This window comes from Bos javanicus, chromosome 26 (genome assembly GCF_032452875.1).
Source record: "Bos javanicus breed banteng chromosome 26, ARS-OSU_banteng_1.0, whole genome shotgun sequence".
Taxonomy (NCBI): Eukaryota; Metazoa; Chordata; class Mammalia; order Artiodactyla; family Bovidae; genus Bos; species Bos javanicus.
The window spans coordinates 9576520-9603277 of record NC_083893.1 but is presented as its reverse complement, the minus strand read 5'-3'; the positions used below and the strand labels follow the sequence as shown (position 1 = coordinate 9603277).

The 26758-nt window shown below is 37.5% G+C and overlaps 1 protein-coding gene across 2 annotated transcripts in view; it reads right to left on the bottom strand.

The window, feature by feature from the left end:
- PTEN (phosphatase and tensin homolog) overlaps positions 1–26758 on the bottom strand; it is a 104917-nt gene that overhangs the window by 38326 nt on the left and 39833 nt on the right. Inside the window, exons 1-2 of one of the 2 annotated variants that reach the window (XR_009733731.1) lie at positions 16170–20753; positions 2476–2520 (exon numbers count right to left, since the gene is read on the bottom strand). The exons of the other annotated variant lie outside the window; for it this stretch is intronic. The gene's annotated coding sequence lies outside the window, so the exon portion shown is untranslated. Of the gene's footprint in view, positions 1–2475; positions 2521–16169; positions 20754–26758 lie in introns of those variants that run through there. 2 annotated transcript variants of the gene reach the window in all.

The window sequence follows — 26758 nt, the reverse complement described above, 5'->3', positions numbered from 1 at the left end:
TCTCAACTAATAATGAGACAATTCATTAACTTGAGAGTCCAATGTTTGGATATACAAACAGGCAATCAAGTTTCCAGGCTAGATCCCAATGCTGATTTTAACCAAATAACACAAGTGACCCACAATACTGACAGTACAAACCTAAGTTTTAAATTCTGGAAGCAGGAAGCCACTGCATACAGGAATGAAAAGTATTTCCTTTCTTTTCTTTGGATATAATGTTAAAGCCTTTCTTCTGGGGCTCTACATGCTCAATCCTCAGAGTCTAAGTCTAAAGTGACTCATTTAGTGGACTCCAGCTTTTGCAGTTAGTTCATGACCTCTTTTTTTTTTTTAAACTTAAATTCTGAATCCATTTGTTCAAAAACTACAAAACTCTGTGACTTATTTTCCTCCACATAAACCTGTGGCACCTGCAACAAAAGTTGTTGCAGAAGAGGTTAATCCAGAAAAGAGAAAGATACATGCACAGATCATTTGTAAACAGCTGCTGCTGCTGCTCCTAAGACACTTCAGTCGTGTCCGACTCTGTGCGACCCCATAGATGGCAGCCCACCAGGCTCCCCCATCCCTGGGATTCTCCAGGCAAGAACACTGGAGTAGGTTGCCATTTCCTTCTCCAATGCATGAAAGTGAAAAGTGAAAGTGAAGTCGCTCAGTCATGTCCGACTCTTGGTGACCCCGTGGACTGCAGCCCACCAGGCTCCTCTGTCCATGGGATTTTCCAGGCAAGAGTACTGGAGTCAGGTGCCACCTAAACTAAGTTTCTGCAGCACCTGTTTATTACTCTCCTTCATTTGATTATACCACTGCTCCCTCCACACACCATAATCTGACCATAATGGACCAAATCTGGCCACCAAGCTTCTCACATGCCATTTTCTAGGTCTACAACACCATTTTCCCTCCTCCTAAGCCTGTAAGTCAACCTTCATGATTCTTTTCACCTCAGCTCAAGCATTCTGTTCTTTATGAAATCTTCCCTATAACAGGCAATCATTATTTTGACTGTTGTCCATGTAGCTCTCTTCTATACAAGAGTTACCTCTTCTATAATACTTTGTCTACTTTTTACATTAGACTAATTACTTGAGGGCTGGAATGACATCTTACTCACCTCTGCACTAGCTAACATTTTAGAATGTCCAACATGTAACAGGCACTCAGTAAATGTCTGCTTCTTTGTGGATCTGAGGAAATCATTTTACAACTAAGAAACAACACCTGCGCCTATGTCACTCTCAGATCTTCTGAAGTCTTAACAGAGCACAAAGATCACTAAATTAAAGATAAAAAAGCAACATCCCATAAACCAATAAGGCACTGCTGCTGCTGCTAAGTCGCTTCAGTCGTGTCCGACTCTGTGCGACCCCATAGACGGCAGCCCACCAGGCTCCCCAGTCCCTGGGATTCTCCAGGCAAGAACACTGGAGTGGGTTGCATTTCCTTCTCCAATGCGTGAAAGTGAAAAGTGAAAGTGAAGTCGCTCAGTCGTGTCCGACTCTTTGTGACCCCATGCTGCAGCCTACCAGGCTCCTCCATCCATGGGATTTTCCAGACAAGAGTACTGGAGTGGGGTGCCACTGCCTTCTCCCAATAAGGCACAGAGACGCTTTAATTTTTTGGTGAATATTTGAAAGCCCACTCTAGAAAAGAATCTTCTTCTTATATCTGATAAACTCTACAGAAATTAAATAGTAGATAGTAAACATAACTTGGGATTAAAAATTTTTTCAACGCACAATTTATACATATCACACAGGAAAAAATAAAAGCCATGTAGAAACATAACACATTTTATGTATCATTTTTTAGAATTAGAAAATGGTCAATATTTGGGGAAGAAAAAATGGTCAAGGGCAAAATGGTAAGATATTAATATTTTCCTCACATTTTTCTTGCCTTTCTTTTTTTTCCACATCTCTACTCACAAAGTCAAAAGAAAAAAGGAAAAGTTAAAGATAAGGTCAGCTAGCTGAATCAAGAGGCAATCCTTACACCCCTGCCTCAAACAAGAAGAACCACCCATTTTAACAATTTAGGTAATTTATTTATCTTATATACAGTTAGAGAATATACTAATAACTTTTTCAATCAATTGACCTAGAGACACAGAATAAAATTATATTAGAAGCTTCCCTCCATAGAAGATGGCATTGATGCTTTAATAGAAGCTCTGTGTGAATTACACTTCCAGTTTCCACATGGTTATGGGCGCAAAGATGGGCTAGATGCCAAGTCATTTGAAGCAGATCAAGCAACATGAATCTGTGCTGACACTGTTTTACCTCATCACTACACTTTCTAAATGACCTAACAATGCTCTCAATCAGAATTCTTGAACTAATTGTTTTAGGAATACAATTCTGTTAAATTTTAACTTTAACTCTACTTCACTCTAACAAGGAAACAACTTTCACTCAATAGTTGTTTTAGAAGATATTTGCAAGCATACAAACAAGAAAACATACTTACAGATTGTATATCTTGTAATGGTTTTTATGCTTTGAATCCAAAAACCTTAAAACAAAACAAACAAACAAAAAGCCACCATTAACAAAAATGAGCTAACATTTGAAATTACATTAATACTATTGAGAAAAACCAAAAGACAGATTCTATTTTTCCTAATCTCAAATGTAATTTAAGAAAAATAAACTTCAATAAATATTCCCTCCATTGGTTTAAACTAGTAAGCAGTTCCTTCTTATATAATTATTATATTACACAGATTTATACAATCTGAAGTAAAGCCATAGCTTTTCATAAAATGAATATTTTCATAATCTCTCTTCAGCCTAACATAATGAAGTTGAGCATTAAGAAATAACTTCTTTAAAAAGCATTATTAGCATTTAGCTCAAGTTACCTAGCTTATACATTTTTCTGAGTCACATGCAATCAAATAATCTTAAAAATAATCCTAGTAACTCAGTCATCATTTCTTTCAAACTAAAAACATTTGATATTTGAAAGCTGCAAGTAATAACTACTAGTTTTGTACAGTGTATAAAACGTTTTCACATACATATTCTTATTTGATGCTCACCAACATCTAAGAGGTAGAGCTTATTCGCATTTTACAGATGAGGGAAGTAGGTAAAAGAAATTACAGGGCTTGCCTGAGGTCACACAGCTGCTATGCCAAAAATCCACACCAAAGACCTCGCTCTCAACAACTAGTGAAGAAGCTAAACAACACTCACAGCCAACACTTTACATGCCAGGCTATGCCGGGCACGACTGTAAGTTTATGCATGTAAACTTACCAAATCCTGTGAGGTAAGTAACAGAGGGATTAGAAATGTGTAAGGCTGAGGAAACAGAATAAATAGAAGAACAAATGGAAAACAGAAGAGACGAGTTTAAAAGACCTAAAATCTAGGAGATGCAACATATGAATAGGTATCCCAGAGAAAAGGATGGAAAATACAGGAGAAGAAATCCATGATATAATTCAAGAAAAAGACCCCAAACTGAAGATCATGAATTTCCAAACTAAAAGGGTATAATGAATATTAAAAAAAAAAAAAAAAGAGAGATCCAAACAAAGGCATACATATTTTAGCGAAGTTTCAGAATATTGAAGAGATAAACGTTAAGATCTTAGAAACTGCCTGAATCAGGTTTCATAAAAGAAATCTGGAATCAGAATAACTTCATCCTTTTTAATGGCAACACCAGCAGCTAGAAAATAATTAGACAAAACCTTCTGACTTTACATTATTCCTAGTCTAGAATTCCACAGCTGCTGCTGCTGCTGCTAAGTCGCTTCAGTTGCGTCCGACTCTGTGTAACCACACAGACAGCAGCCCACCAGGCTCCCCAGTCCCTGGGATTCTCCAGGCAAGAACACTGGAGTGGGTTGCCATTTCCTTCTCCAGAATTCCACAGCAAGATACACTATAAAACAAGTGCGAATTTATAATAAAGACATTTTAAAATAAGCAAAGTCCCAAATAATTTTGATTTCCACATATTCTCTCGCTCAGGAAATTATGAGAAAATTATAAGAAAATGTGTTCCACCAAGACAAGCGTGGGAAACCTATGGAAAAAGATGACAAGTTTCAGAAACCGAAGAACTCAACTCATGAGAAGAAAACAGAAAACAGAGAACCCCTGAATGAATAGTGAAGGAACACCTCAAGAAGAAAGTCATACAGCAAGCTCAGAGAAAAACTAAGCCAGTTTAGGGACGAACAAAAGGTTCCTGAAGAAGATGAAATTGATACAATGCCAAATGTGCTTAAACATTTCCAGAGACTCAAACTTAGAGGCAAGTTTAGAGACAAATTAAAGTTAAGAAGGCAGAGACTAAATAAGAGAGCGAGAAAGGAGGAGAAAGGGAGAAAGAAGGGAAAACAAAATGTGTAGGAAAAACCAGCTATAATATACTATATTGTTTATATGGAGTTCAGTTGCTCAGTTTATATTGAGTTCAGTCGCTCAGTCATCTCTGACTCTTTGTGAACCCATGGACTGCAGCATGGCGGGCTTCCCTGTCCATCAACAACTCCCAGAGTTGCTGATGGGCAACAAACTCCAAACTCATGTCCAAACTCATGTCCATTGCAATGGACCATCTCATCCTCTGTCGATCCCTTCTCCTCCTGCCTTCAACTTTTCCCAGCATCAAGGTCTTTTCCAATGAGTCAGTTCTTTGCATCAGGTGGCCAAAGTATTGGAGTTTCAGCTTCAACATCAGTCCTTCCAATGAACACCCAGGACTGGTCTCCTTTAGGATGGACTGGTTGGATCTCCTTGCAGTCCAAGGGACTCTCAAGAGTGTTCTCCAACACCACAGTTCAAAAGCATCAATTCTTCAATGCTCAGCTTTCTTTATAGTCCAACTCTCACATCCATACATGACCACTGGAAAAACCATAGGCTTGACTAGATGGACCTTTGTCGGCAACGTAATGTCTCTGCTTTTTAATATGCTATCTACGTTGGTCACAGCTTTTCTTCCAAGGAGTTAAGCATCTTTTAATTTCATGGCTGCAATCACCATCTGCAGTGATTTTGGAGCTCCAAAAAATAAAGTCAGGCACTGTTTCCCCATCTATTTGCCATGATATGATGGGACTGGATGCCATGATCTTAGTTTTCTGAATGTTGAGTTTTAAGCCAAATTTTTCACTCTCCTCTTTGACTTTCATCAAGAGGCTCTTTAGTTCTTCTTCACTTTCTGCCATTAGGGTGGTGTCATCTGCATATCTGAGGTTACTGATACTTCTCCCAGCAATCTTGATTCCAGTCTGTGCTTCATCCAGCCCAGCGTTTCTCATGATGTACTCTGCATATAAGTTAAATAAACAGGGTGACAATATACAGCCTTGACGTACTCCTTTTCCTATTTGGAACCAGTCTGTTGTTCCATGTCCAGTTCTAACTGTTGCTTCCTGACCTGCATATAGGTTTCTCAAGAGACAGGTCAGGTAGTCTGATATTTACATCTCTTTCAGAATTTTCAACAGTTTATTGTGATCCACATAGTCAAAGGCTTTGGCATAGTCAGTAAAGCAGAAGTAGATGCTTTCTGAAACTCTCTTGCTTTTTTGATGATGCAACGAATGTTGGTAATTTGGTCTCTGGTTCCTCTGCCTTTTCTAAAACCAGTTTGAACATCTGAAGCTTACAGTTCACATATTGTTGGAGCCTGGCTTGGAGAATTTTGAGCATTACTTTGTTACTGTGTGAGATGAGAGCAATTGTGTGGTAGTCTGAGCATTCTTTGCAATTGCCTTTCTTTGGGATTGGAATGAAAACTGACCTTTTCCAGTCCTGTGGCCACTGTTTCCCAAATCTGCCGGCATATTGAGTGCAGCACTTTCAAAGTGTCGTCTTTTAGGATTTGAAATAGCTCAACTGGAATTCGATCACCTCCACTAGCTTTGTTCGTAGTGATGCTTTCTAAGGCCCACTTGACTTCACATTCCAGGATGTCTGGCTCTAGGCCAGTGATCACACCATCGTGGTTGTCTGGGTCATGAAGATCTTTTTTGTATAGTTCTTCTGTGTATTCTTGCCACCTCTTCTTAATATCTTCTGCTTCTGTTGGGTCCTTACCATTTCTGTCCTTTATTGAGCCCATCTTTGCATGAAATGTTCCCTCGGTATCTCTAATTTTCTTGAGATCTCTAGTCTTTCCAATTTATTGTTTTCCTCTATTTCTTTGCACTGATTACTGAGGAAGGCTTTCTTATCTCTCCTTCCTATTCTTTGGAACACTGCAGGCAAATGGGTTTAACTGTAAACGACATTTATCTAGTTATGACATAAAAACAATATTGATAAAATCAAAATTACAATATAACTTCTGGAAGTATGGGAGAATGAAAACATGTGGCTGGATTAAGGGGGGAAAAAAAAAGTCCATAAACTTGAATGTGAAAAAGTATGTTACGCAGTCAGTCAAGCAGTACTTAAAACTTTATCACTAACTGATGTCACATTACGGTTTTTGAAGATACCAAAATATTATTTACAATCAACACTGCAGAATTAACATTAGACCTGCCAATAGATTTAAATGTGTTTATAACTATTATTATATAGATATTTTAAAATATTTTATAACCACTATAATCAAAACTAATATAATAGGCGTATTTGTAATCCTATGAATTTTATCAATTTAAATCATTCTAAGAAACAGTTCATAAGCTTCAACAGACTGTCTACAAGATACACGGCATAAGATTATGAACTCTTGCCATGGGGCAGTGGTTGTTAATAAACCCTATAAATCTATCTGATTCTAGTAATTCATATGTAAATATTTAAGGTATGTGTAACTTCCTATTTCTTTTTTTTAACCCACTACTTCAACCAACCCAGGAAGCATTGATTTTGCTATGAAGACTTCTATTGAACTATAAATAATATTACAGGAAAAAGTGGTATGTTACAGACTCTTCCACTCCTATCTCCTGTACCCTCTTCCTCTTTATCTTCTATATTCTTGGATATTTCTCAATTTGTACTCTTGGATTTTTCTTTAAAATTAGGTAAAATTTACATATAGTGAAATACATAGATCTCAGGTATACAATTCTATGAATTCTGTAACAACCACTCCAATCAAAATATAGGACACTTCTTCCATCCCAGAAAATTCCCTCATGCCCATTTGCAGCGAAGCCCCACCAAGCTCTCAGGTAGCTACTACTATTTCATGAAGTATGCATTCTTTTTTAACTGACTTCCTTCACTTACTTTTTAAATTTATCCATGGTGTAACATGTATCACTAGTTCATTCTTTTTATTCCAATTATTATTCTGTTGTATGAACATACCAGCACTGATCCATTCTTCTTTGATGGAAATCTTGGATTTTACAGTTTTGGGGTTATTATGAACAAAGTGCATAAACATTCTTGAGCAAGTCTTTTATGGGGACATATGCTTTCACTCCCTTGAGTAAATAATAGCTAGGAGCAGAACTGCTGGGTCACAGAGTAGATAGGGGTGGGTGCATACTTATCTCTGTGAGAAACTACTGAACACCTTTCCAGAGTGGCTGTTCTCTTCCACAGATCTACCACATTTCAAGAGTTTCAGTTGCTCCACAGTCTTATCAACATTTGGCACTGTTGGTTTTTTTAAAAAATTCTAATCCTTCATTTGTTTATTAGTCAGTTTTCTACTTCCTTTTGTGAAATATCTAAGTTACTGGCTCATTTTATCCCCCAACTGGATTGTCTTTTTTATTACTCTAAAGGAGTAATAAAAGACTCTAAAGGAGTCTTCTATATATTCTGGGTATAAGTCCTCCCTGTGTACAACTTGCCTTTCCATTTCCTTAATAACGTGCTTTGATAATCAACAACTTTAAATTTTTATAAAATCCAATATATCATATTTTTCTTTAGTTTAGAACCTTGTAGTTTCTCTGAGAAATCTTTCCATACACAAAAACAGTTCATAAAGATATTCTCTTTCTTTTGTTCTAGAAGCTGTATACATACTTTTAGACTTTTCTCAGTTTCTATTTTAATTTGGTTGTAAATATAGATAATGCTAAGGATAATTAGCATTGGAGAAGGAAATGGCAACCCACTCCAGTGTTCTTGCCTGGAGAATCCCAGGGACGGCAGAGCCTGGTGGGCTGCCGTCTATGGGGTCACACAGAATCAGACACGACTGAAGCGACTTAGCAGCAGCAGCAGCAAGGATAATTAGAATATCTAAAACACGGACAAATGATTTCAAGGACAGTGATCATAAAATTTAATAAACAACAACTCATTGCTACCTGCAGTATCTTCCACCATGGGTTGCTTATGAGAGAAAATGAATAAGCAAAAAATACTCTACAAAATACAATATTCTCTCAGAAAGCCTACAATGTAAATGTGAGCAGAGGAGGGGAGAGCAGGTATTATGGAGGATTAACATTGCATTTTTAGTTCATTCTGAGTTTGGTAACTTTATGATTTGAATCCAAATACATAAACCTACACTATATTAATAGGAATGTACACATCCCATTGCCCAGCTCCAGGGAATACTATTCAAATGCGATAGTCCTGTACACTTCAACTGGAGCCCAAAGGAGTGCCAGAACACATACCAAAATGGTCACAGTGGTTATCCTGGGTTTACAGGGAAAGATGGGCCTTTCATGATTTACTTTCAACACTTCTACAATTTTGTTGTTAAAATATAAGCACATACTACTTTCAAAAGAAAAAAGTTTTCTGTTCTAATGTATTTCCCCAAATAAGTAAGAACTGATGAAGTTATATCACACTGTTTTAACCTCCAAAGAGTGGGCTTCATGAAAGTCTAGGTTCTTTTTTTAAACAGTATTTTTTAGAGTTTACATAAAATTATTATTTTTATATACTGTTTTGAAGTACAAAAGACAAGAAAGGTTTTTTATGTGACAACAGTCCTCTTTGAGAAATAATTAGTTTTAATAAGATTCATGCAATCCTTATTTATAAAGACTCGGGAGGTTTTTCTTAATTGTATTTTCATTCATACTGAGCCTGTCCTGAGGATATTAAAAAAAAAATTTACTAGCACACACTTGGTGCCAAATCACAAATCTGACATCAGTGAGAAATGATGTCAGCAAAACAGAATGAACGATTCATTAAAATGCTGGTAATGTGTTATTCCTTTAAACCCCTCCTAGACGTTCCAGACATGAAAAGCTTTTTCTTCAATTTCATCAACATACTTTTTATGTTACTTTAGCTAGTAACTACTTTGTTTATAGTGTATATTCAAAGATAACTGTTATCTTTTTTTAATGTTCAAGGATTATTTATTATGGGCACAATTGCTAAGAATTTCTGCTTTCCATTCTTTTTTCTACATTCCTTTCAGGAAGGACAAAGTCTTACTAAATAGTCTCATTTGATTCCTCATAACACATACTTAAAAATAAAATCACTTTAGTTCTAAAAAAGAAAAGTATCTATAAGGGTAGATGGTGACTGCAGCCATGAAATTAAAAAACGCTTACTCCTTGGAAGAAAAGTTATGACCAACCTAGGTAGCATACTGAAAAGCAGAGACATTACTTTGCCAACAAAGGTCCGTCTAGTCAAGGCTATGGTTTTTCCAGCGGTCATTTATGGATGTGAGAGTTGGACTGTGAAGAAAGCTGAGCACCGAAGAATTGATGCTTTTTGAACTGTGGTGTTGGAGAAGACTCTTGAGAGTCCCTTGGACTGCAAAGAGATCCAACCAGTCCATTCTGAAAGAGATCAGCCCTGGGTGTTCTTTGGAAGGAATGATGCTAAAGCCGAAACTCCAGTACTCTGGCCACCTCACGTGAAGAGTTGACTCATTGGAAAAGACTCTGATGCTGGGAGGGATTGGGGGCAAGAGGAAAAGGGGACGACAGAGGATGAGATGGCTGGATGGCATCACCGACTCGATGGATGTGAGTCTGAGTGAACTCCAGGAGTTGGTGATGGACAGGAAGGCCTGGCGTGCTGCGATTCATGGGGTCGCAAAGAGTCGGACACGACTGAGCACTGAACTGAACTGCTCTGAAACTTTCATTAAATTATATATTCCACAAATAATGATTAAGCTAGTAAAATGAAAATAGATTTGAGATGGAAAATAGGTGCCAAACTGGTGGTGGCTTAATGAGGTGCAATGTTAAGGCTATTAGAACAATACCCAGGTTGGAGACTGAGAAAGAATATGATGATTGATTACCAATGTCTGCCATTAGTGAGGGAGAGAGAATAAAATAAAAATGTTCACTCTGCCATCTCTAGAGGACATCAATACAAACTTATGGGTTGTTGTTATTCAGTCACTAAGTTGTGTCCAACTTTGCAACCTCACAGAATGCAGCATGCCAGGCTTCCCTGTCTTTCACTATCAATTTAAAAAAAGAAAATTTGAACATTATAAATTATTATAGAGTAGGCAAAGTTACTGTAACCAGATAAAAGTCTATTATGAATAAGCCTTTAAAAGCTTTGTTCTAAAAATGTTTTTTCACACTGGCATTCAATATAAAGGGGCCATCTCTTAAAATTTCTCTTACAGGAGCATGTATATACTTTGACCATTATAGAGTACTGGTATAGGCATTTTTCCTTTGTAAATAACTGCAAAATTGGGGAAAAACATATAAGGAACTAAACAAAAGGCAGCAGAGGCCTATGATCTTCAAGGAAAAAGAAACCTTACCTGCCTCGTGCAAAACCTGTACGCAGGTTTTTCTATAAGTTTACCCTTATAGATACTTTTCTTTTTTAGAACTGAAGTGATTTTATTTTTAAGTGTGTGTTATAAGGAATCAAATGAGATTATTTATGTAGTAAGCTTTTGTCATTCCTGAATGGAATGTAGAAAAATAGAAGAACAGGAAGCAGAAATTTGTAGCGGTTGTGCCCATAATAAATAATCCTTGAACATTAAAAAAGGATAACAATTATCTTTGAATATACATTATAAACAAAGTAGTCAAGAAGCAACAGTTAGACTCAGACTTGGAACAATGGACTGGTTCAAAACTGGGAAAGGAGTACATCAAAGCTGTATTTTGTCACACTGCTTATTTAACTTCTATGCAGAGTACATCATGCGAAACGCCAGGGTAGATGCAGGCACAAGCTGGAATCAAGATTGCCGGGAGAGATACCAATAACTTCAGATATGCAGATGACACCACCAATGGCAGAAAGTGAAGAGGAACTAAAGAGCTCTTGATGAAGTTCAAAGAGAAGAGTGAAAAAGCTGGCTTAAAACTCAACATTCAAAAAACTAAGATCATGGCATCTGGTCCCATCACTTCATAGCAAATAGATGGGGAAAAAATGGAAACACTGATAGACTATTTTCTTGGGCTCCAAAATCACTGAGGATGGTGACTGCAGCCATGAAATTAAAAGATGCTTGCTCCTTAGAAGAAAAACTATTACAAACCAAGACAGCATACTAAAAATCAGAGACATTACTTTGCCGACAAAGGTCCGAATAGTCAAAGCCACGGTTTTTCCAGCAGTCATGTATGGATGTGAGAGTTGGACCATAAAGAAGGTTGAGTGCCAAAGAATTGATGCTTTTGAACTACAGTGTTGGAGAAGGCTCTTCAGAGTCCCTTGGAGAGCAAGGAGATCATATCAGTCAATCCTAAAGGAAATCAACCCTGAATATTCATTGGAAGGACTGATGCTGAAACTGAAGCTCCAATACTTTGGCTACCTGATGCAAAGAGCCAACTCATTGGAAAAGACCTAGATGCTGGGAAAGATGGAAGGCGGGAGGAAAAGGGGACGACAGAGGATGAGATGGTCGGGATCGCATCACCGACTCAATGGACATGAGTTTGAGCAAGCACCAGGAGATGGTGAAGGACAGGGAAGCCTGGTGTCTTGCAGTCCATGGGGTCGCAAATAGTCAGACCAACTAAGCGACTGAATAACAACCCCAAGCCTGCCTTGTTTTCAGCTTGAAGACTCTTTTTTGACAGAGCAGAAGGAAATGGAACAAAGGTTTCACTGAGGTAAACAGACAGAAATTGGAGTTCTGGATGGTAAAGCAGCTAGAGTTTGTGGAACACAATAGCAGAAAAAGGAGGATGAAGAGATGGAGGGACTTCTAAGTTTGTGCGGAAAGTAACCTCAGGGCCTTGGCATGGGTTAGGCTGCATATCTGCAGGTTCTGGAAGCATCATGGAGATAACATCAGAGAAAGCACAGTACTGGGAGAAAGAGTTCTGTCCAGCCAGAATGGAGAGACCTCAGGTATTCAGCTGAGACCCTAGAAAGCCACACCTGAGGAATAAGGACCATGACATGAAGCAAAAGACAAAACTGAAACAGGCCTACCTTAACAAAGAAAATCAAGTCTGATAATATAAGGAGATTAGCCATTAATTTAAATGCCTGCCAAAATGAAACTCAGCACACTTAAAGTAACAATTCAGACTTCCTACAACATATCATCCAAAACATTCATCATGCAATTAAAACTTATTAGACATGCAAAGCAGGGAAATATGATCTATGACCAAGAAGGGAAAAAAAAGCAGCCAACAGAAACCAATTCCAAGATGAACCAGATGTTGGAATTAGCAGACATGGACTTTGAAGCAGCTATTATAAAAATATACAAGAATGTACAAGAAAATGATTACAGCTTAAGTGACAAGATGAAAAATCTTAGCAAAGGCATAGAGATTATAAGAGACAGAAATTCTAGGTCTCAAAAGTACAGTATCTGAAAAGACAAATCTACTTGCAATACTCAGGATTTCAGAAGATGTGGGAGATTGAGTTTTCTAAGAATGACATATTCCTCATTCCACATGCTCCTCATAAACATAACCTTAACAATGGTCTCTTTTAAGTGGTGGAGTCTATGGTCCATCCCCCTTGAATCTGGGCACACTTCTATGATTACCTCCACCAACTGAGTACTGGCAGAAGTGAGATAAAGCTATTTCTAACACTGCTGCTGCTAAGTCACTTCAGTCGTGTCTGACTCTGTGCGACCCCATAGACAGAAGCCCACCAGGCTCCCCAGTCCCTGGGATTCTCCAGGCAAGAACACTGGAGTGGGTTGCCATTTCCTTCTCCAATGCATGAAAGTGAAAAGTGAAAGTGAAGTCACTCAGTCGTGTCCGACCCTCAGTGACCCCATGGACTGCAGCCCACCAGGCTCCTCTGTCCATGAGATTTTCCAGGCAAGAGTACTGGAGTGGGGTGCCAATTGCCTTCTCCGATTTCTAACACTAGGTCATAAAAAATGCCATATACTTCTACCCTGGACTCTGGATCTTCACTTTCAAGAAGATGCCATGCTATGAGGAAGCTCAAAACAGCATACACAGAAAGGCCAAGTGTAGGGGCTCTGGCCAACAGCCCAACTAAAGACCCAGATAACAAACAGCCTATACCAGACACATGAGTGAAAATACAAATAGATGATTCAGCCCTCAATCTGCCAAAACTCATCTCCTGTCACTGAGTTTTCCCAACTAAGGCCCCAAATATTCTGGAGCAGAAACAAGTCATTTCCATCATACCTTGTCCAGATTTCTGACTCACTTAATCTGTGAGTACAAAATAAATAAATGTTCTATGCAATTTATGTTTGGAGGGAGGTTTGTTATGCATAGAACTCAGCTGGAAAATAAAGATATGAATTTGATAACACATAGTAGTTAATTATTTAACCTAGAGAACAGAAGAAAGAAATTGAAAAACAAAAATTTAGACATCATGGCTAAAAATTTCCCACCCACGGTATATAAAACAACTTAGAGACTCTAAAAGCTCAATAAACTTCAAATAAGACAAACATAAAAAGAACCAAACTATGCCTATCATAATCAAAACCACTGAAAACCAAAGGGAAAAAACAAAAGGAGTCAGGAAAAAGATACATTATATATCTAGGAGAATACAAGCATGAATAATGGCAGACTTCTCATCAGATCTAATGTAGCATTCAAAAACAAAAACAAAGCCATCACAGAAGTCTATATCCAGCAAAATGCCTTTCAAAAACAGTCAACAAATACAGAGGATCTGTCACCAGCAAACTTGTTCCTAGGCTGAAGGAACTAATTCCAGATGAAAACTTTGACTCTAAAGAAAGAAACAAAAAGCATCAAAAATAGTAAATACAGGAGTATAAAAGGACATCTTTTTTCTTGATTTCACTGAAAGATAACTGCTTAAAGCAAATAAAATAACATTGTATTCTGGGGTTTACTACATACGTAGACATAAAATACACGACAAAATAATACAAAAGAAATGGAGGAAAACAGAATTTTACTGTTGTAGGGCTCTTATATTTTCATGCTTACAATAACAACTCTAGGAGAACTATAACAAGCTGTGTTCTATAATTCCTGTAACAAACTCTAAATATATACAGATACACACACACACACACACACACACAGCTAAAAAATAGAAGAATTTAAATGGAATACTTCAAAATATTCTATTAACCCCAAAGAGGACAGAAAAAAAGGAATGAGGGAGAATGAGACTGAAATAGGAATGAATGAACAATTAAACACAAATAGGAAGGTGTTAGACTAAAAGAAAACATATTAATCATCATATTAAATATAAATGGACTAAACACTCCAATTAAGAAAGCCAGTGATTATAAGGCAAGTTCAAAATTACAAATACTTGCTATATAAGTTGGCACACTCTACAAGCAATGAATACACTATGCAATGTTAAAAACTGAAAGAAGCCAGATTACATAAATCAAATGCAAAACTAAATCTAGATGCAACTAACTCTAGAGGCTCTATACATTAACACCTTGCTACTGAATTCATTCCAAGGGAGGAGAAAGAATCTAGGTAGCAAGATAAGCTTTTACTGACTCTTAGAAGGTATCAGAAATTCAGTTAGTTATTATTTTGGTGAAGTTACTGGTGGCCCAGAGTCTGATCTTCTATCTTTCAGAATTAAACTTGATCATGTCAACATATTGAGCAGTGTTTTTCCCCCCAGGAAATTAGAACCTGTATTGTATGACTGATGTATAATTATTATAGCGACCATAACGGCAGTATGTTAATTTATTGAAAAATCCAACTGCCATAAGAACTAAATTATTCATTTAAGATCATATCTCACCGTAAGGAGATCTGAGAAGTATAATCAGAATGTTGCTGAATAAGTGTGAACTCAAACACGAGAAGTTAGTTAAATGAAGCAATTTTTAATAGCCTAAAATATTCTGATGTTTCCATCTCCACAAAAGGAACAGTTCTGCCAAAAATATCTGAAGTTCATTGGCTAAGGCTTCCTTTCTCTTGGCAGTGTTTTTCCTATATTTCAATAGCCAACTGGTCTTTCTTTACACTGAAAGGCTTTATGTAGATGAAGTAAACATATTCCATTGGATTAATCTGAAGTCTTAAAGTTCTAAGAGTCCTTCTGTTTCTTAAAGGTGAACTAGTATATTTCTGCTCTGTGCCAGTATTTATAGATTACAGTATTCTATCATTTGCAAGTGCCTGGACAACTGATAAAATAAATATAATCCAAAAAATATTTCTTGAAAACTTGCAAAGTGACAAACACTACTGTAGATACACTGGTAACAAAACTCCAAGTATGAACAACCACAATCATTAATAACAACTGCTCCCAGCAGCGTGACAGAAACCCAGCATACCCGTTTTTTAAAAAGGTGTCCCATTCAGAAAACAGACACTAGACAATTCTTACCAATCCAGCGTAGGCTAAAAAGAAAAATAATTACTTTATATGCTACATTTTTCTACAGCTATTTGGTAACCATATTTAAGTCATCTGCTGTATCCACGTTGAATCAATATTTGCCCTTACAACCCTAACATACCTACAGCTGCTACTGCTTTTACTGAAACGTGAAATTGGATTGCTGTTTTTCTTTTTAACACATAAATCATACCATGCTTAATCCCATTAAACAAAGGTAAACTTCAAATACGTCATTAGGTTGGTGGAAATGTAATTGCTGTTTCAGACTGTGAATTTTAAATCATTAGAACTAGGCTCAAACACATCTTTATTAATCAAAATAGGAACCATTATAATAAATACATTTGTGTCAATAAGAAGTAAGTTTGTTTATTCCTGTAGCATAAAAACCGAGCTTCAGGATTCCATGAACCCTTGGAGAATATTTTCTGCCTCCTGCTGGTTGTAGAAGTGTTTTACCTGCAAAAAGCTCAGATGCTTGAAGAAACGGTAGTTGGCTGGTGAGAGGGCAGGTGAATATGGTAGATGAGGCAAAACTTTGTGGTACAGGTCATTCAACTTTTGAAGTGCTGGCTGTATGATGTGTGGTTGGGTGCTGTTGTGGAGGAAAACCGGGCCCTTTCTGTTGACCAAGATCAGCTGCAGGCAATGCAGTATTCACTGCATCTCATTGATTTGCTGAGCATACTTGTTAGATGAAATGGTTTTGCCAGGCTTCAGAAAGCGATAGTGGATCAGACTGGCAACAGACCACCAGCAGTGACCATGACCTTTATTTGGTGGAAATCAGTCTTTGGGGAAGTGCTTTGGAGCTTCTTTTCAGTTCAGCCACTGAGCTAGCTGTTGTTGCCTGTCATATAAAATCCACTTGTTATAGAAAAGCTATAACAAACCTAGACAGCAAATTAAAAAGCAGAGACATCACTTTACTAACAAAGGTCTATCTGGTCAAAGCTATGGTTTTTCAAGCAGTCATTTACAGATGTGCGAGCTGGATCATGGAAAAGGCTGAGCAGCAAAGAACTGATGCTTTCGAATTGTGGTGCTGGAGAAGACTCGAGAGTCCCTCAGACAGCAAGGACACCAAACCAGTCAAATCTAAAGGAAAACCCTGAATATTCATTGGAAGGCCTGATGCTGAAGATGAAGCTCCAATACTTTGGCCACCCGGTGCAAAGAGCCAATTCACTGGAAAAGACCCAATTGCTTGGAAAGATGGAAGGCAGGAGGAGAAGGGGGCAACAGAGGATGAGCTATTTGGATTGTATCACTGATTCAATGGACATGAGTTTGAGCAAACTCTCGGAGATAGTGAAAAATAGGGAAGGCTGGCATGCTGTAGTACATGGGCTTGCAGAGAGTCAGACATGACTTAATGACTCAGTTCAGTTCAATAGCTCAGTCATGTCCGACTCCATGCAACCCCATGAACTGCAGCACGCCAGGCCTCCCTATCACCAACTCCTGGAGTCCACCCAAACCCATATCCATTGAGTTGGTGACGCCATCCAACCATCTCGTCCTCTGTTGTCCCTTTCTCCTGCCCTCAATCTTTCCCTGCATCAGGGTCTTTTCCAAGGAGTCAGCTCTTCATATCAGGTGGCCAAAGTACTGGAGTTTCAGCTTCAGCATCAGTTCCACCAATGAACACCCAGAACTGATATCCTTTAGGATGGACTGGTTGGATCTCCTTGCAGTCCAAGGGACTTGCAAGAGTCTTCTCCAACCACAGTTCAAAAGCATCAGTTCTTCGGAGCTCAGCTTTCTCTATAGTCCAACTCTCACATCCATACATGACCACTGGAAAAACCATAGCCTTGACTAGACGGACCTTTGTTGGCAAAGTAATGTCTCTGCTTTTGAATATGCTATCTAGGTTGGTCATAACTTTCCTTCCAAGGAGTAAGCGTCCTGTAATTTCATGGCTGCAGTCACCATCTGCAGTGATTTTGGAGCCCAGAAAAATAAAGTCAGCCACCGTTTCCCCATCTATTTGCCATGAAATGATGGGACCGGATGCCATGATCTTCGTTTTCTGAATGTTAAGCTTTAAGCCAACTTTTTCACTCTCCTCTTTCACTTTCATCAAGAGGCTCTTCAGTTCTTCTCCACTTTCTGCCATAAGGGTGGTGTCATCTGCATATCTGAGGTTATTAATATTTCTCCTGGCAATCTTGATTCCAGCTTCTGCTTCCTCCAACCTAGCATTTCTCATGATGTACTCTGCATATAAGTTAAATAAGTAGGGTGACAATATACAGCCTTGACGTACTCCTTTTCCTATTTGGAACCAGTCTGTTGTTCCATGTCCAGTTCTAACTGTTGCTCCCTGACCTGCATACAGATTTCTCAAGAGGCAGGTCAGGTGGTCTGGTATTCCCATCTCTTTCAGAATTTTCCACAGTTTATTGTGATCTACACAGTCAAAGGCTTTGGCATAGTCAATAAAGCAGAAATAGATGTTTTTCTGGAACTCTTTTTCGATGATCCAGTGGATGTTGGCAATTTGATCTCTGGTTCCTCTGCCTTTTCTAAAACCAGCTTGAACATCAGGAAGTTCACAGTTCAGGTATTGCTGAAGCCTGGCTTGGAGAATTTTGAGCATTACTTTACTAGCGTGTGAGATGAGTGCAATTGTGCAGTAGTTTGAGCATTCTTTGGCATTGCCTTTCCTTGGGAATGGAATGAAAACTGACCTTTTCCAGTCCTGTGGCAACTGCTAAGTTTTCCAAATTTGCTGGCACATTGAGTGCAGCACTTTCACAGCATTGTCTTTTAGGATTTGAAATAGCTCCACTGGAATTCTATCACCTCCACTAGCTTTGTTTGTAGTGATGCTTCATAAGGCCCCTTTGAATTCACATTCCAGGATGTCTGCCTCTAGGTGAGTGATCACACCATCGTGATTATCTGGGTCATGAAGATCTTTTTTGTACAGTTCTTCTGTGTATTTTTGCCACCTTTTTTTAATATATTCTCCTCTATTAGATTCCTACCATTTCTGTCCTTTATCGAGCCCATCTTTGCATGAAATGTTCCCTTGGTGTCTCTAATTTTCTTGAAGAGATCTCTAGTCTTTCCCATTCTATTGTTTTCCTCTATTTCTTTGCATTGACCGCTCAGGAAGGCTTTCTTATCTATTCTTTGGAACTCTGCATTCAGATGTTTATATCTTTCCTTTGCTCCTTTGCCTTTTGCTTCCCTTCTTTTCCCAGCTATGTGTAAGGCCTCCTCAGCCAGCCATTTTGTTTTTTTTGCATTTCTTTTTCTTGGGGAATGGTCTTGATTCCTATCTCCTGTACAATGTCACAGACCTCCATCCATAGTTCATCAGGCACTCTATCTATCAGATCTAGTCCCTTAAATCTATTTCTCACTTCCACTGTATAGTCATAAGGGATTTGATTAAGGTCATACCTGAATGTTTTAGTGGTTTTCTCCACTTTCCTCAATTTCAGTCTGAATTTGGCAATAAGGAGTTTATGATCTGAGCCACAGTCAGCTCCCAGTCTTGTTTTTGCTACTGTATAGAGCTTCTCCATATTTGGCTGCAAACAATATAATCAATCTGATTTCGGTGTTGACCACCTAGTGATGTCCATGTGTAGAGTCCTCTCTTGTGCTGTTGGAAGAGGGTGTTTGCTGTGACCAGTGCGTTCTCTTTGCAGAACTCTATTAGCCTTTGTACTGTTTCATTCTGTACTCCAAGGCCAAATTTGCCTATTACCCCAGGTGTTTCTTGAATTCCTACTTTTGCATTCCAGTCCCCTATAATGAAAAGGACATCTTTTTTGGGTGTTAGTTTTAGAAGATCTTGTAGGTCTTCATAGAACTGTTCAGTTTCTTCAGACTTAATGACTAAACTACAATATATGTCTTTAGCAAAAAAACACAAAGCAAGAAATGTGCATTAAAATGATGTATAATGTAACTACATTTATTTAAGAATGTATTTCTAATATCAATGGCCAAGTTCAACAATGTAAAACCACAAATGCTTTTACACCAATCTAATAGTCCTTAACTATTTTCTCCTAGTCATCTTCAGATTGTCACAATCAAAATTAGTTATATATCTGATAAAAGAAAAGTATCTTGTTGAAAATGTACTTTTTAACTCTTGCCTGAACAGTAGTACATTATCTCAAGTTAAACAGAAAGGCAAAAATAAGAGCTTTATATTAAATTCAGGTGAAAAATAGTGATCTCCAGAACTAAAGGAAATCTATTTTATCTAAAGAGGTATAAGATTCAAAGGAAAAGAGGTTTTTAGGGCTTACCGGGTAGTTCAGACAGTAACGAATCTGCCTGCGATGCAGGAGATCCAGGTTCAATCCCTGGGTTGGGAAGATCCCCTGGAGAAGGGAATGGCAACCCACTCCAGTATTCTTGTCTAGAGAATTCCATGGACAGAAAAGCCTGACAGGCTACAGACCACAAAGAGTTGTACACGACTACATGACAACACTTTAGGGTTCTATCTATAATCCATTTGAAGTTAATTTTTGTCCACAGGCATATCTCAGAGGTGTTTTGAGTTTGGCTCCCTGGTGGCTTAGATGGTAAAGAATCTGCCTGGAATGCAGGAGACCTGGGTTCGACCCCTGGCTCAAGAAGATTCCCTGAAGAAGGGAATGGCAACCCACTCCAGTGTTCTTGCCTGGAGAATTCCATGTACAGAGGAGGTGGTGGGCTACAGTCCACAGGGTCGCAAGGAGTTGGACACAACTGAGCAACTATCACACACACTAGAATATGGCAATAAAATGGCTATAGCATTCTGGCTTCCCAGTGAATATAAAAGTTATGTTTACACTATACTATAGTCTATTAAGTGTGCAAAGGCATTATATGTCTAAAGAAATAATGTACATCTTAACTTAAAAATACCTTATTGCCAAAAAATGCTAACCATCACTTGACAATGAGTAGCTTCCATAAACCTTCAATTTGTTAAAAAAAAAAAAAAGCAGTATCTGTGAAGTGCAATAAAGTGAAGCACCATAAAATGAGGTATGTTGTGGTATAAGAAAGGTTCATTTTACTTTTTTTTTTTTTTCTAATTTTATTTTATTTTTAAACTTTACATAATTGTATTAGTTTTGCCAAATATCAAAATGAATCCGCCACAGGTATACATGTGTTCCCCATCCCGAACCCTCCTCCCTCCCCATACCATCCCTCTGGGCCGTCCAGTGCACCAGCCCCAAGCATCCAGCATCGTGCATCGAACCTGGACTGGCAACTCGTTTCCTACATGATATTTTACATGTTTCAATGCCATTCTCCCAAATCTTCCCACCCTCTCCCTCTCCCACAGAGTCCATAAGACTGTTCTATACATCAGTGTCTCTTTTGCTGTCTCATATACAGAGTTATTGTTACCATCTTTCTAAATTCCATATATATGCGTTAGTATACTGTATTTATGTTTTTCCTTCTGGCTTACTTCACTCTGTATAATAGGCTCCAGTTTCATCCACCTCATTAGAACTGATTCAAATGTATTCTTTTTAATGGCTGAGTAATACTCCATTGTGTATATGTACCACAGCTTTCTTATCCATTCATCTGCTGATGGGCATCTAGGTTGCTTCCATGTCCTGGCTATTATAAACAGTGCTGCAATGAACATTGGGGTACACGTGTCTCTTTCCCTTCTGGTTTCCTCAGTGTGTATGCCTAGCAGTGGGATTGCTGGATCATAAGGCAGTTCTATTTCCAGTTTTTTAAGGAATCTCCACACTGTTCTCCATAGTGGCTGTACTAGGTTGCATTCCCACCAACAGTGTAAGAGGGTTCCCTTTTCTCCACACCCTCTCCAGCATTTATTATTTGTAGACTTTTGGATCGCAGCCATTCTGACTGGTGTGAAATGGTACCTCATAGTGGTTTTGATTTGCATTTCTCTGATAATGAGTGATGTTGAGCATCTTTTCATGTGTTTGTTAGCCATCTGTATGTCTTCTTTGGAGAAATGTCTATTTAGTTCTTTGGCCCATTTTTTGATTGGGTCGTTTATTTTTATGGAGTTGAGCTGTAGGAGTTGCTTGTATATTTTTGAGATTAGTTGTTTGTCGGTTGCTTCATTTGCTATTATTTTCTCCCATTCTGAAGGCTGTCTTTTCACCTTGCTAATAGTTTCCTTTGATGTGCAGAAGCTTTTAAGGTTAATTAGGTCCCATTTGTTTATTTTACTTTTATACTGACTTACAGTTGCTTCTGTATCATTCTGTTAACAAGAGTATTCTTTCCCCAGTGAATTATCTCTGTACCTTTGTCAGTAAACGATATGTGTGTTTTTCTGCAATCTCTAGTCTGCTCTACTGATCTATAAATACACGAGCCAGCCATTCCACTCACAGATAGCCAAGAGAAACGAAAACATACATCCACAAAAATCTTGTACGTGAATACTCACAGCAGCTTTGTTCATAATAGACCCAAACTGAAAACAAATATCCACCACAGGTAAATGGATAAATTATATCATATCTATAAAATGGAATATCACTCAGCAATAAAAAGAACCAAATTACTAATAAAAGCAACAGGGATGAATTTCAAAAATACTATGCTAAAACAAAGAAGCCAGACCCAAAAGAGTACATATTACATGACTGCATTTATGTAAAATTCTAGAACAAGCAAAACTTATCTACAGAGTGATAAATTTACAGACTGCCTGCAGGGCAGCCCCAGAAGCAGGGCTGGGGACTGACTGCAAAGGGGCATTAAGAAACTTTTTATGATAGAAATGTTCTAAATCTTGATTGTGGTAATGTTTTTACATGGATGTATATACGTCAAAACTCAGTCAACTGTATACTTAAAATAGGTAAATGTTATTGCATGCAAATTATACCTTTAAAAAGTTGGTTTTTAAGAGTATATGATTATAATTATCAACTTGTAAAATGCAACTCACCTCAAAAAAGTCTCAAATTTACTTTGATTAACAGCAGAAACAGCAACAGAAGGAGCACATCATATTCAGGAATTAGAACTTTTTAGAATGAAATGCAAAATGGCACCATCTACAACAGAACTTTCCACAATGATGGAAATGTTCTATATCTGGGCTATCCAACACAGTAGACACTAGCCACATGTGGCTACCGAACACTTGAAATGTGACTGTTGCAAATGAAAATGAATAAGTAAATTTATTTTTAATTACTGCAAACTTAATAAATAGCTACATGTAGCTAGTGGCTACCATGTTGGTTAGCACAAGTCTAAAAGATGTATCGGTGAAAAAAATCCAATGGAACATACTATACGTGCTTCTTAGAAAGTATATTCTTGGGAGAGAGCATAAAATTGAAACAGAAGAACGACACATTAATAACTAAGGACTTCACAACTGTTAAAATACCTACTGAAAAATATTTTCAAGTACATGCAATTTTCTAACAAATTTTTGATATGCTTGATTTTCTTTTATCAGTAAACTAATAAAGAAACGAACTATAATTTTGGATGTATTTCTAACCAAGAATGAGGAACAAGTTTGAGTGGAAATGCCAGGAAACAGGGAGAAAGTATTCATATAATTTTAGAATTCACGTCAGACAAGGAAGGAAATACTGGCATAGTTAGATATGATACAGATCAGTAAAACGGATTTCAAAAGCTTCATTTAAATAACAGGCTATGAATTCATAACTCAATATCTAAAAGGAAAGACCACAGAGAGGTTTTAAAAACTAAACTTCTGTATAAACAATTACAAATGACCGTAGTTTAAAAAAGACAAAAGAGGAAAAACAAAAATTATTTAAGACCAATAAATACAGCTACAGAGAATTTACTCAGATTAGATTTTAAAAAAAAAATATACATATATATATATACCTCTCCAGAAAAAAGGGGGTAAATATTTACAGATGAATATAAAACAGTAGCATATATAAAGGAAAATAAAAATGGTAAAGACAAAAGAAAAGGCTTGGAGTGCAAAGCAATGTTTAAACCAAAAAGAACAATAAATAAGACAGAATCCCACAAGTTAGCTAGCTATATAATGCTAGAGGCAGAAAAAAAGCAGGACTCCTAAATTTCCTTTTCACTTCTATTTTCTCTGTCCAAGAAAATATTGCTCTGAATGAATAACTCAAGAGTGATAGATGCATGATATTTTCCGGATTAAAAGTTTTATTTGCAATTTAAACAAGGCTACTTCTTAAAGAACATTTCTTAACAAACGGCTACAAACAAAAATCTTTTCATATTCCATGACTATACATATTAGTAAAGCAGAGAGCAATCAATGATTCAAAACAGAGATAAACCACCAAGCTTCTTATCACTGCTTTATCTGAATCTTATAAAATTCAAATGGGACGAGTGGCATAGCATTATAAAAATTGTCTGAAAAAATAGTACCAATTTCCAAAGAGTTTGTAAAAATCATTAATAATCACAGCAAGGTCAGCACACACAAACAAACCAAGGAAAAACATGTAAACCAATAAAGATCACCAAATTGCTTAAACTCACAAAGAAATACAATCAAAAATCACATTACAACAAACTGCAAAAAGTTTTAAGCTTGGTAATATTTATTTCACCAAGATTGTGAAGACATCTTGGGGGGAAGATGCATACATGTTGGTGAGAATATAAAATGATACCATTTTTGAGTTTAAACCATGGACTCACTGCAAAGAAATTTACCTTAAGGATATAAGTACTTGCAAAAGGACACCAAGACAAATGTGTGATATTTGTTTAGAGCACTGTTTTCAGTAGCAATAACTGGAAGCACCTTAAAACATGTATCTGAGTGAGCTGTTTATTATGGTATGATCATAAAATGAAAGACAACCAATAAGAGAATCAATTTCATCTCCACACCAATATGGAAAATTCCAAAGTATGTTAAATGAAAAAAGAATAATATGAAGTATGTTCTCATTTGTATTTTTTAAAGGGTGAGTATAACATGAAAACCATTTTTTAAAGAATATATGAAATTTTTAATTGTAGGTAAGAGAGTCTGAGGATGTGTGTGATGTGAAAAACAGGAGAAATTTATAAGGGATATCTGCCATCTCTAGGCTGTTTAGCATCCAAAACTATTCCAATCTGGAGAGAATTTCAAGAAATAAACAAATACTCCCTTCCCCATCTTTCTCATATTACATGTGCAAGGTCTAAGATCAATTAGGTCCTCATGTTCTGGACACTGAATCCCAGGTAGTAAGAACAAGGTACAGATGAGTCAAGGAATTATTCAGAGAGATCTCCAGCGGAGCTTAAAGTTTATGAATCCAGTCAACAATATTTAGTCATGGTGGTAGTACCTGGGACAGCAAATATCTAAGCAGCAATGTCCTCAGCTGGGGGTGCTCTTCTTTACAACCTCTTGACTATGATCTGCTTCTCTTAGCTTCTGACAGTCTTCAAAGCCTGGTTCTCTGTGAGCTAATTTTTTTTTTTTTTTAGAAGTCTCTTCTAATTAAGTTAATAAGAGTTACTTTTTGTCATGTGCAATCAAGAACCTTGACTTCTTTTATTTTCCTATAGTTTTTTTTATAAGTGAGGGTTGGTGAAATCATACTTTTTGTGTGTGTTCCCTTTAATATGTGAACTTTACTGTAATTTCTTATCTAGCACTGTGGGCAACATTGAGACAGGCAGGAGAATAAACAATCTATTTAAAAGAAAATATCACAGCATTTTTTTCAAGGAGCAGGGGTAAGTTCTCTCAAAGAACTTGAATATTACTTAGGGAAACATTCAGCATGACTGCCCCTCCCACTTCCTCCTCTCTCCTCCCAAGGATTTCATGCCCACAATTGGCTCACTGCCTTCTAAGTTTGATACAATGGAAAGGCGGAAAAAAGCAAGAAAACAGCACTTTCCAAAGGGAAATGGGAAAATTTAACTGTGGATACTTGGAAAGTTGAGACTGAGAACTTGAACGAGAGCAGAGAGTAATACTCTCAAAACTTAAAAATAGTATAACATTTAAAAAGTTTGAAACAAAAAATTCAATAAAGCCTTGCAGCTTTGTCCAAAGGAAAAAAAAAATACTAGAATTCAAATCTTCTAATTTTTTACCTTATTTCAAATAATTTCAGATATATATATACATAAATATGAATTAGTTGTGAGAATAAACAGTCTTATTAAGTAAGTCTTTACTTTCCTCATTCCATGGAATAGTCCTAAATAAGCTTCTAACATGCAAAAATTTTTCATTTTACTGGCATAATCTGTCTGGTGTAACTATTTTAGAACTCTGGAGTCTATTCAAAAGTTTGCAGTTTTCAGGAGACGGCCTAGACAGTAAATCACAATTAATTTCAATTTCAACTCCTGGTGTGGCAGTAGTTAGCCACCCATTGTCCCCTCCCAGCAGGCAGCCACACATGTATTCCTAGAGCAGTCTGATGCAGCTTGTGGGACTCCATCCTCCAAATATTAGAGATCTGTGTCTTGATCCTTGACGGCTGCTTCTGATTATGATTATGGATGTGCACACACAAGCAGGCTGCCATTGCTGCAATCCCCAACAACAGAAATGGCTTCCAGGGGATTTAAAGATCCACAGCCTATTTTCTTTTCCCTTTTCTTTGTCCAGGAGCCAGGCATTTAAGAAGTATGACATCCATGCATAGGATGAATTAAGTCTTTCAATGTGAACATTAGTCTTCAACTCCTTGGGTAAATAGCCAAAGAGGTGTACTGCTTGATTACAGAAATTATGTGTAGCTTTGTAAGAAACCACAATCTTCCCACAGTAGCTATCTTATACCGTGTGCTGTGGCCTTTTCATATACTGCCATACTGAATAGGAACAGAGTTTCTGTGTGCTACATGCTGGATAATTCTACCTATGTAACATTCTGGAAAAGCTGAAATTGTGGAGACCATAAAAACATCAGTGGTTGCCAGAGGCTGGGGACAGAGACGGATGAACAGGCAAAACACAGACTACTTTTAGGGCAGGGAAACTGCTCTGTATGTTACTACAGTAGTGGATGTATACTTACACAATCTGCACAAATCCACAGACTGCACAATACCAAGAGTGAGCC